General features: G+C 41.5%; 1 long non-coding RNA gene across 1 annotated transcript in view; it reads left to right on the forward strand.

Moving 5' to 3' along the window:
* LOC140912062 (uncharacterized) overlaps positions 1–2,600 on the forward strand; it is a 28,750-nt gene extending 26,150 nt beyond the window's left edge. The window contains exon 3 of the long non-coding RNA XR_012159214.2: positions 2,209–2,600. This is a non-coding gene — a long non-coding RNA (uncharacterized LOC140912062). The remainder of the gene's footprint in view (positions 1–2,208) is intronic.
* The last annotated feature ends 8,833 nt before the right edge of the window (positions 2,601–11,433 follow it).

An 11,433-nucleotide genomic window follows, 5' to 3' on the forward strand; every position in this document is an offset into this window, starting at 1 on the left:
ACTCCCTGGGATAGTTTTCAGAAAACTTGTCTGATTTATGCTTGGCGCTAGTCAGTGCTGTTAGTCCCTTGGCTTAGGGCAAATTCATTTTAAAAAAATCATACCTAGGTTCTTCTTGGAATGGCTCCATGCAGTCACCATGGGCTAGAGAGAAAGGAATAATTAACCTAACATTTTTCACATCTTGGCTTACCATCGGACAACTAGAAAGCCTACTCCGTCAAGTTATACCCCATTGTGGCAGTTCAGGTTAGCTGAGATGCTCTTGCTTTTGATTCATCAGTCCTTATGAAGTGAGCATCCTCTTTGGAATATGCCATCTGCCAGCCACACCTTTCCCCTATACCAGAGACACAGCACCTCTGTTGGCTGTACACCCCATGGGGAGACCCTCATGCTAAACATATGAAAAAGGGCCTGCACTGCAGCTGGGAATCAGGCACTGTGGTTCTTGCACAGCTTGTTAACACTTTCATTTGGGAAACCATTTTCACTAGCCCTACAAATATCCACTGTTTTATGCAGCATCACGCCCATTTATTGTGATAACTAGATCGGAGTAAAGCTAACAGTTAAACCATATCTAATTCCAGCTCTAATTTGTACACTGTTAGCTGTTCAGATTCATATAACATAGTATCATAAGGCATGTCCTGTAACAACTGTTAATTCTCACCGAGCAGCTAGTGTCTTGTAAAGAAAATATGCCTCTCTCAAGTGATATGTTTGGACAGGCTTTTGAAATACTTGCATGAATTTAGCTAGCAGTTTGGCACCCACCTCAAGCTCCCAATGGAATTTATTGTAGGAGTATGTCTACACTACATTGTAAAGCCAAGTCTACCAGACCCAAAACTTCAGACCCGTTCTTGCCAAGCTTGCACTTGAGCATCCACAATGCATTTCTACACAAGCCTCATACCCATGTCAATGTCAACATGCCCATGCTGCACTATCCAGACTCAAGTCAAGACCTTGTTGGTTCTGGGAGTGTATCCCCAGGCTCTTAGTACCCTTGTTAGCTATAGCTGCTCTAGGCTTTAGTTCAAAATATATTATTGTGGGACAACTTATCCATCCAGCCCACAGAATTTGACTGGAAGTGATGTTAGCCAGCCAACACATTCAGCCAAGCCATTTCAGAATCTGCATGCTCCCTGCAACTGAAGTCAGCAACATGGATCCATCACCGGTGGAAGAACATCTCCTGCTTATGCTTTTGCTCCCATTTCAGCAATCTGGCACAGCATCTGTGAGATGCTGATGGACATGTTGGCAGCAGTGTTTATCCTCTTGACGATCCTCTTGGAGGGAGATATAAAAACAGCAGCCGTAACCCAGCTGATGCTGCTTGTGTCTCTTGCCCTAACTGCAGATTCCCCATATGTAGACCAGCATTTCTGGAGCAGGGCCACAAGCACAGACTGGTGGGGTCACAGTCATGCAGACCTGGGATGACCAGCAGTGGGTCCAGAACTTTTGCATGAAGAAGCAGATATTCCTGCATCTGTGTAATCAGCCTGCCCTGACCTTTCAGTCTCAGGACACATGCATGAGAAAGAGGCTGTGCCAGTCCAGAAGTGGGTTATTATAGTCATCTGGAGGAAGTTGGCTACAGGTCTGTTGCTAACTAGTTTGGTGTTAGCAAGTCAATTGTGGGGCTTGTGGTGAAGGTTTGTGAGGTGATCAGGACTGTGCTTATGCCCACCATCTTTGGACAAATCAGTGTTCCTGAAATGATAGCCAGCTTTGAGAGAATGGGCCTTCCAAAGTGCACTGGGCAATCAACGGGACTCACGTGCACATAGTTTGCCCTCTACAAGGAGCACATGACTACATAGCTGCAAAGGGTACTACTCCATTGTTACACAGGACCTGACTGACCATGGAGGCAGGTTCACGGACGGCAACATGGGATATAGTGACAGGGTGGATACCACGTTTTTTTGGTTTTCCAACTGAATGACATTTTTACAAATAGAGTCACTGTCCCCATGTATTCAAAGGGACCCTGCATATCCCCTTTTGCCTTTCTTTATGAAACCATACCCTGGCCACAAAGGCCCTGGCAAAAGGTTTGACTAGATGCTCAGTAGCTGTAGAATGGTGGTGGAATGAGCAGCTGGCAGATTGAAATCTCAATAGCACTGCCATCAAAACTATTTGGATGCCAATGTTTTTAATGCTATCTTCATTATTGCATCACAGATGTCTGCAAGGACAGAGGTAAGCCATTTCAGCAGGACTGGACTCAAGATACTGCTTGATTGCTACACACAACCAGAAAGTGAACTCTTCCTTACTAGGGGAAGATCCACACATGCAACAGCAGTCAGAGATGCTTCGTGCAACCACAAAATGGATTTCCACAGTGCAATGGATGAGGGGGACATGAAATAGTATTTGTAATTGGGCCACACTTATCCCTCTGTTTCTGGGGCAGCTTTGGAAGTTTTGTGTTTATGAAATTTTATTATGCATTTTACACACACTTGATGTACCTCAAAAGACACAGCTTATGAATTACTGTGATGTTCCATTTTAATAAAGTTAATGAGACCAGCTTGTGCAAATTTAATACTTTGCGTATTTAAAACAAGCAAGTGACAAGTAATCATGTAAATACCTGATGGCAGATCAGCTGCCATCCACACATAAAACAGTGCATATTAAAAAATATTAGACAACAGTACAAAGTAGTCAATGCATGTATACTGTCACCATAGGAGTGACACAGCTCCTGGGTGGCCCGTCCTCCTTGGCCATCATTTTATCTCTGGCTGTTCCTTCTTGTGCATTGGCACATGGTTTCTTTTCTCTGGTCAGCAGAGATGGAAGAGCACATTGTCCGACCACGATTAAAAAGAAATACTATCATTTTCCCATGGGCTGCATCACTTGGTTTCATTTCATTCACACAAAAATCACTGTCCAGCTCAAGAGGTCCTGTTTAGACGTACATATCAAAGAGTTAAAATCATTTATAAATCTCCATAAATTGTCCTGGGGTTGGGCATAGGGGGTTTGGGGCTTGCTATGAAGAACCACATTACTAGCCATGGTTGTACTAGCCATCCCTTCAGGCAGGGCAAGCTCTGGAGGACATTGATATTGAAGCATGAACCTTTTTCCTTTCTTGTGGGTTTTTTTTTTTAAATCTTGAGTAAGTGTGGCCTTATTTTATTACCAGTAAAGTCAATGGCAAAACTCCTATTGACTTCAGTGGGATCAGGCTTGAGACCATCTTAAATTTAAGAGTATTTAATATTTTTTTTAAATGAATCAGGACTTTTGTAACACTTTAAAGCTGTATGGCCCTGTTAGGTGCTGCTGAGATAATCTTTTACATGGCACTCTTCCCCTGGAGTGCCTAGAGCGCACTATTGACAAGTTCTATAAGTCTAGAAAGAAGCCCTGAGACCAGATTCTGAGGTCACTCCGACTCCTAATGGCCTTTCAATATGGCAGCTCATTGCGCCACCTAATGGCCACTAGTATTCGATTTACAATGCATTTTTCAGACTTTTAATGAGTAACTAAGGTCTTGTTAGCTTATGGAGTTCAGATTGGCAAATGACTCATGAAAAGCATGGAAATTAGTCATATCCACAATTCAGGCACCTCTAAGTTTTCAAAAGAGATTTCAGTCAAATCTTTCCAAACAAAAAGATATCGCATAAATTCATCCTACATAAAGACACTTTCTAAATATCATTTTTCATTAAGTTATTTTCATAACTATGACGTATTGCAATACAAATCAATTCTTACTAGTAGCTGAAAGCTCGTGCTGTCACAAGGGTGCAATTCAGATTCATGAGGGGTGGGGAGAGCCAAAAATGGCTAAGAATTTAAAAATTGAATGACAGCAGACCACAAATCCCAAGCAATGATTGAACCTGGTGATATTCTAAACAGAAAAAACTCTCAGCCATGCTCGTAGTTGTTTCCATCTGTCATAAATGTAAAGGGAAGGGTAAACACCTTTAAATCCCTCCTGGCCAGAGGAAAAACCCTTTCACCTGTAAAGGGTTAAGAACCTAAGACAACCTCTCTGGCACCTGACCAAATGGACCAATGAGGAGACAAGATACTTTCAAAGCTGGAGCGGGGGGCACAAAGGGTTCTCTCTGTCTGTGTGTTGCTTTTGCTGGGACCAGAGCAGGAATGCAGGTCAGAACGCCTGTAAAGGGCTAATAAGCAATCTAGTTAGATATGCGTTAGATGCTGTTTTGTTTAAATGGCTGGTAAAATAGTTGTGCTGAATGGAATGTATATTCCTGTTTTTGTGTCTTTTTGTAACTTAAGGTTTTGCCTAGAGGGATTCTCTATGTTTTGAATCTGATTACCCTGTAAGGTATTTACCATCCTGATTTTACAGAGATGATTCTTTTACTTTTTCTTCCAATTAAAATTCTTCTTTTAAGAACCTGATTGCTTTTTCCTTCTTCTTAAGATCCAAGGGTTTGGGTCTGTGTTCACCTATGCAAATTGGTGAGGATTTTTATCAAGCCTTCCCCAGGAAAGGGGGTGTAGGGTTTGGGAGGATTTTGGGGGGAAAGACGTTTCCAAGCGGGCACTTTCCTGGTTATATATTTGTTAGATGCTTGGTGGTGGCAGCAATAAAGTCCAGGGGCAAAAGGTAAAATAGTTTGTACCTTGGGGAAGTTTTAAACTAAGCTGGTAAAAATAAGTTCATCACTTCATGCTAATTCAGACTCTGTGCTTCAGAATGACACACAAATGACAAACCTAGAATTTTATCTAGATTATATAGTCATACATGTGCCCAAATTTTAAATTAAATGTAACTCCAGCCCCCAGAAAGCAATTATTGCAGCAGATCAGCCAAATGTCAGAACAATCTGAAAGTTCAGGAGTGAAATCCTGGCCCCACTGAAGGCAATGGGAGTTTTGTCATTGAAGACAGTAGATCCAGGATGTCACCAAAGTTTCTAACTCAGCATCAATTCACTGGTGCAGAATGTCCCATTTCTTTTATGGCATACCTTTTCAACACAAAGACAGGTAAATAAAAGCCAGCTTTGGAAGTTTCAGCCCAAAATAAGTTGGTCTGTCAAACCTACAAGCAACTGCAAAGGGGAAGCAATGGGAGTCTCATCTTCCATAATGACAGGTTTCAGAGTAACAGCCGTATTAGTCTGTATTCGCAAAAAGAAAAGGAGTACTTGTGGCACCTTAGAGACTAACCAATTTATTTGAGCATGAGCTTTCGTGAGCTACAGCTCACTTCATCGGATGCATGCTCAACCTGACCACCGTGCACCGTAGGCACTTCAGCTGTGTCTAAGAGTTCCTCCATCAGTAAAGTGGGGATAGTACTCTTACTTGCTTCACTGTGGGATTGTGATTAGTAAATTGCTATGGGTCCAATGCTTGGAAAACAGAGCAGTGCAGAGGTATTTATCATGAGGTGCTTGCAGAAAGTAACACTGCACATCTAGAGAGACAACCTCTTTCTGATCCTAGCTCAGTTGCTTTCTGGAGAGCCCAGGTGGAGTATGATAGAGTCAAAGGGAACATGGGCATGGGCGGGAGAAGGGTTATTTGGCACAGGCATTTTCTGCCAAGAGAGAAGCAAATCTCAAGAGAGACAAAAAAGGTATACAGTGGAGACTGTAGGCAGTGCTGGGGGTGAGGGGAGGAAAAGGGGTTGGCTTCATAACATCAAATTTAGTGCTAAAGTCCCAGCCCCACTGACTTCAATAGCAAAAAACTCTCAATGACATTGACAGGGGCAGGATTTCACTTTAGGCTTGCAGTATTCGTCTTCCTGGAGATAGAGATCCCAAATCAGGCAAGGCTGGCTCAACCCTTCAGCATCAAGGTAGATAAATTGAATTCATGCTGTTTATGCTGTGGATTTTTCAAATGAGAACTTCCCATCTGCTCTTTCTGGCTGGTAAAGAGCCTAGGATGTGTTTTGTAAAAGTTTGAGCCTGGCTAGGTCTCCTCTAGGAAATCAGCACAACCATCTGCTCCACCCCTAGCTACAGCCCCTTTATGAACTCGTTGCTTCTTTAACTGAACTTGAAAGTAACAGCCAGTTACGTTATAGGGAAATTGCCTAGGTCTTGCTAATGTACTACCAGCGACGTGTATAATATCTGCATATTTGCTGGTCAAAGAAACAGGCTGTTATGGTTCAACTTACCTTGCTGAGGGGTCGTCCCTGAGCCTAGGGATTTAAGGCAGTTGGGCCATGACCACTTCACAGAAACGGGAGCTAATAGACAAAGCTGGTGACCAGGAAGTGTGCCAGAGAGGCCAAGGAAAGAGACAGTGCTGCAGCCTACTCAGACCAAGGGAAGCTTAAGGGCACACAGCCCCATTGTATGAGGCCCAAACTCAGCAACCTGGAGAGATCATCCAACAGGAGAAGCTTTACCACGGCTCTGACATTACCCCTGCTGTAAGCAGAGCCCCGCTGAAGTTCAATGAAAGTGTGCTGGCTTACACTACTGCTGAATTTGGCCTTAGGAGTTTAAAGCAAGCCTGTGGCTATATTAAGCTACCCAGAACTGACCCGAGAAATGCTTTTTATCTGTCTGATTTTTTTTCTCCTCCAGACATTTGGCTGGAGATAATGAGAGAGAACTCGTTGCAAACACAGCTGCCTTTTTTTTTTTTTTTTATAAACAGAAAAGTTGTTTGATTATCATGTCTGAATTCAGGGATGTCACAACGATGTTCAAATAATTGTGTTCTTTGACTTACTTAAAATAGAGGAATCAATTACATAACCTTTGGACCAATCTGATTAAAAACTCAGAGTGGTTTGTGGGAAAAGATTAGGAAAGAAGCCACTGGGGTGAACTGGCAGCTTCCAGAATGGCAACCTGAACTCTACTCACACTGATGCCTGAAATATACTCACTGACTGGGGAAAAATTGGTGGGGGAAGAACAAGAATAAATTGACTCTTGCTCTCAACTAGTTTACAGAGAGATGTTCTTTCCTGAGGCTTGCTTTAGTTTTGAGATAACATTTTGTTGAGGCTGAATATAAAATAAGAACTGCATGTATTTCCCCCTGCTATCCAAAGAGTTCAGGATGCTGCACAGCAGGATGAAAATAAGTACGTAATACAAACTTGTACAACAGTCCCCTCTTAAACTGCTATTACACAAAAGGAGGTCCAGTATAAAAGGGTTGGGAAGAAAGAGGAATAAATACAGGGTAAACTCTGACCATTCCATAGGGAGGAATGAAACAGGGAGTTCAGGTGGAGTAAGTTCTAGACTATAGTCCCCAGTGAGGCAAAACTGATCATCTGCCGACTTCATACTTGATCATGGGTCTGTGCTGCTTCCATAAGCGGCAAGTGATGGAACATCTCTAACAAGATCCCTGTGAAGTGGCAACTGCAGTAATTACGCTTAGTGATCAACACTGAATGTGTTGTTACATTCAGGCCGCCATAAGATAAAGACCCAGCCAACACAAGCTGTCAGAGGTGGTGCTAGCCCACTGGAGGCCTTGGGGGCCCTCACACACACACCACAGTTAAAAGCTAATGGGGGTGTCTCTTGAGCCACTCGGGGCCCTAAGCAATTGCTTAATCTGCTTGTGCCTAGTGCCAGCCCAGCTCTACACATATGAACACCACATGTACCATGTCTGATGCCTGGCTCCCAAGGAAAGGACACAAGGAGAAGGAACACCAAAATTCTTAACCTGATTTTGAACAAATTCCTTCAACCAGCAGAGGCACAAAGGAGGAGTGAGTTTCTTCTTATTTATGTTCTCTACCCAACAGCAAGACTTCTGCTTTTTGAGGTTTGAGGATGTACTCCTAGTCAGCAGGCAATATCAGTCAAGTATTGCTGCAGAACAGAGATCAAACTTGTCTGGTCTACCACTCAAGAGATGCACAGTTGCATATTATGATACATCAATAATTTCTTGTTTAGAAGTGATCTCACAGTTAGGCTCCATATACACCTTAAGCAACATGGGAAATACAATAGAATCTTTGTGTGATGACTTTTTCATTACTTACTGACACCATCCTCCTGGTGTGATGGTAGCCATTGGAGTGAAGTTCTAGAAAGAATAGCAATATCCTTTATTCACTGAAGCAATAATCCATATTAAACAATCATATTAACAGCTACTAAGAGCTCCAGCATGACCAAAATGCTCACCTGATCTCACTCGAAAACCTGTCTGAGATTTTCATTACCCTAATAAGTGCAGTTTCCGTTCTAAAGGAAGGCAGAGACCTGGCAGGATCTTACCCAAGTTGACAATGGTGTCCATGAGCAATTCTTTGGCTATTATTCTCCAAATGCAGCTACTAGTAAATCAATTCTAGCCCATGTATTTTTTTACTTTGTGTTAGCAATTCCATCAACTTAAAACTGGAGATCTGCTAACTTGAAGTCTACTTCATTTCAAAAAATTAGTTAGAATTTCAGGTACTACCCCTGCTCCTGATTTCCCTGTATTTTAAAAATGATTTTCTCTCCTGCTGCATGAAAGACCCACACTAACATGGGAAACTGGCTAACTGACCAGCCAGAGAAACAAAATTGATTAGATGCAATTCTGTCAATGCCTGGAGAGAGAAAAAGTTTGTCTAATCTTTCAATTAAAATAATGTTGGGTGTAATATACACCACCTCCTCAAAAGAAATTCTGATCAAAGTTTGTTTTTAAACTGACAGTCCTTTTAAGAATGTAATCTCATTATGCTCAATACAGCTTGATGAATGTGTTTCCTCATCAAGTTGACAGTGATAGTAAATGAAACATTCCTGATGAAGGGACTGTGCAGTCATTGCACTGTTGTTCTGTTTGCTATATTGTTCAACTCAGATCCACCCTGCAAAACTCCCTCACTATGCAGGTTATTCAACCAGCTAAACAAAACTTCACCGCTTTTAACACCCTGCCAAACAAAGAGGGGAAAGAAAACAAATGGACAGGAAACTGTACTTATCCCATCTCGCCACAGAGTGTCACCCTTATTCTATGTGTTGCTTTGGTAGGCAGTATTTCTAAAGAGCTGGAAAAACAGAATTATTAACGGAAGCCAGGTTCAGTGTTGAGTAGTCAGGCTGGAGTTTGATCATCCTTTATGTATACTGGTTTTATTTTGTTCTTCTTCTTTGTGTATTTGCTTTTTAATGAGATGCTTCCTTCCTTCTCGTCATCAAGAAGCTGGCTGGAGCGTAGACACAAACTCTGGGAAAGAGCTTACACAACATACACAACCCTCCCAGCCATTCAATAGAATTTAAAATGAAATTCTGTAATGTGTGTTGCTTAAATACTTTGGGCCACTGCACTTCTGGGAGAAGCATTTCTTAACTTGAAAATGCTGGCATGTAACTGTGCACCAAGATGGCTGCCCAACATGCACCACATATCTGTAGCTTGGTTATTATGACATAAGATTTACTTGTCTGTGTTACAAATGCAACCAAAGTATAACTAGGAGAGGGGGTAGTCCCATCTTTACATAGCATTACCCCATTCTAATGTGATTAGAGGATTTAGCTGCTGGCTTACGGTGGAGAGCTCACAATAACCCCTCTGAATGCATTGCCGATGTCATGGTGGTTCTCAGGGACACTGAAAGTGGTCAAAAGTCTGTTTCCAATTTGGAGTATCTGGCTTTCCATTACAGAAGCCATTCTTCTCTTTGTACATCATACAAGATGGACATATGAAAAATGATACCATGGGAATTATCTTTGGATACTTAGGCAGAACCATCTTGTGGGGATTTGTTTTTTGTATTCGTGAGTGGTGATGATGACACAGTGAAGCTATCTCACTACACCACATTCTGCTGTTGGAAGAGTATTGAAGCTATACTTGTAGTGATCACGAGAAGCTCAAAACTCCTTCATGGAAAACACTTTTCCATTTGATTTTTGGATTTTGGCCTTTGAAATTAGGACAAAATATTGCCATTGCACAATCTCATTACTGTATTTCCTTTTAATTGATTTTTTCAGAGCTTGCACATTTGTTTTTTTGTTGATGAATTTTCAATGTCACCTGGGTTGTAGTTGTTGGGGGTTGTTTAGAGACTTTTTCAGATTGCAGGGTGCACACTTAACAGGGGGTACATGGTGACATATAATAATCAAGTGGCCTTACTTATGCTTAGCAATGAGGGATACAGCTTGTAATAAATTACACAGAGGAATGTCATTTGAAACTTGACATTATAAAGGTTAATGAGTACTGCTTTGACAAAGACAACGCTTGTTGGTGATTGTTGTAATAAAGTTACGACACATCAGAATTTTAGTAAGAGACTAGGCTTCATTTCCTGCCCCCCTCATATAATTACAAAACGTTGATCCCTGTTGTGTGATGGAAATCAATATCCTCTGATGCCAGTGGCTGCTGTTACAGTCGTGACCAGACTCTAGTTCATTTGTTCACCTTCATGAAAGTTAAACAGTGAGATGATAGAAGATGTGGACCTCTTTTGCTGTACACAGTAACAGACACCCACATAATCTTCCTGAAGACCTTTCTGTTTACAAACTAGAAGGCTCAGTATAACAGAATCCAATGAATTTGTGTGTGTTTGCTTTGCAGATACCATCTGCTTTTAGTCATATTCCCTAACTTACATAGATGACATGTGGATCTGGATATTTGTGCTTTTCCAGGGACAGCATTTCCAAAGAAACATGTTTTGGTACAGAACCTGGTCTCAGCACCTTAAACAGAAAAATCAGATTGTCACAGAAAATGGATAGTGCAGGTCTAAGACTACCTGATAGCTCTTTGAATTTTGTTTTTTAATTCTTTTTAAGCCTTCTCCCATACAGACACAATGTTAACTCCTTCCACAAAACGAAACCACCAGTGTCACTGGGAAGTGAGTCACATGACAGTGAAAATGTCTAAATGTAGAAGCAGCATGCACATTTAAGTCTCTTGTTTATTACAGTCTTTGGGCCACTTTATAGGAATAGTCCATATTAAGTCCAAGAAACAATGGAGATGGTGCATTAGTGGCTGTACAACCTAAAGCAGGTTTGGCCATCTTTATTAATATCAGAGCCATATTTGGAGCACTGAGTACAGCTTTATCACTGTGTTACAAAAAGGCTATTATCATAGTGAGAAAGTACATTAGAATGGGAGGGAAAATAGTGGCTGATGTCGTTATTAAAGTAGGCTCTTAACCCTGCATCTATTGACGTTTCTTAATTGAAACAGGACTAGTCCCCTTTCTCTTTCCACAAAGGGCCTGTTAATGGGAGACTTGCTGAGGTATAGCGAATGCATGCTATGGAACAAGGTTGTTTAGGATAGTATCCAAATCAAGATTTCTATAATTACTTCTCTCGTTTCAAGAACATGACCCTCTGCTCTGATTACATTTCAACAGACATTTTATTTAACTTAATAGTATGTGACCCAGATATAAATATCACT

This window comes from Lepidochelys kempii, chromosome 5 (genome assembly GCF_965140285.1).
Source record: "Lepidochelys kempii isolate rLepKem1 chromosome 5, rLepKem1.hap1, whole genome shotgun sequence".
Taxonomy (NCBI): Eukaryota; Metazoa; Chordata; order Testudines; family Cheloniidae; genus Lepidochelys; species Lepidochelys kempii.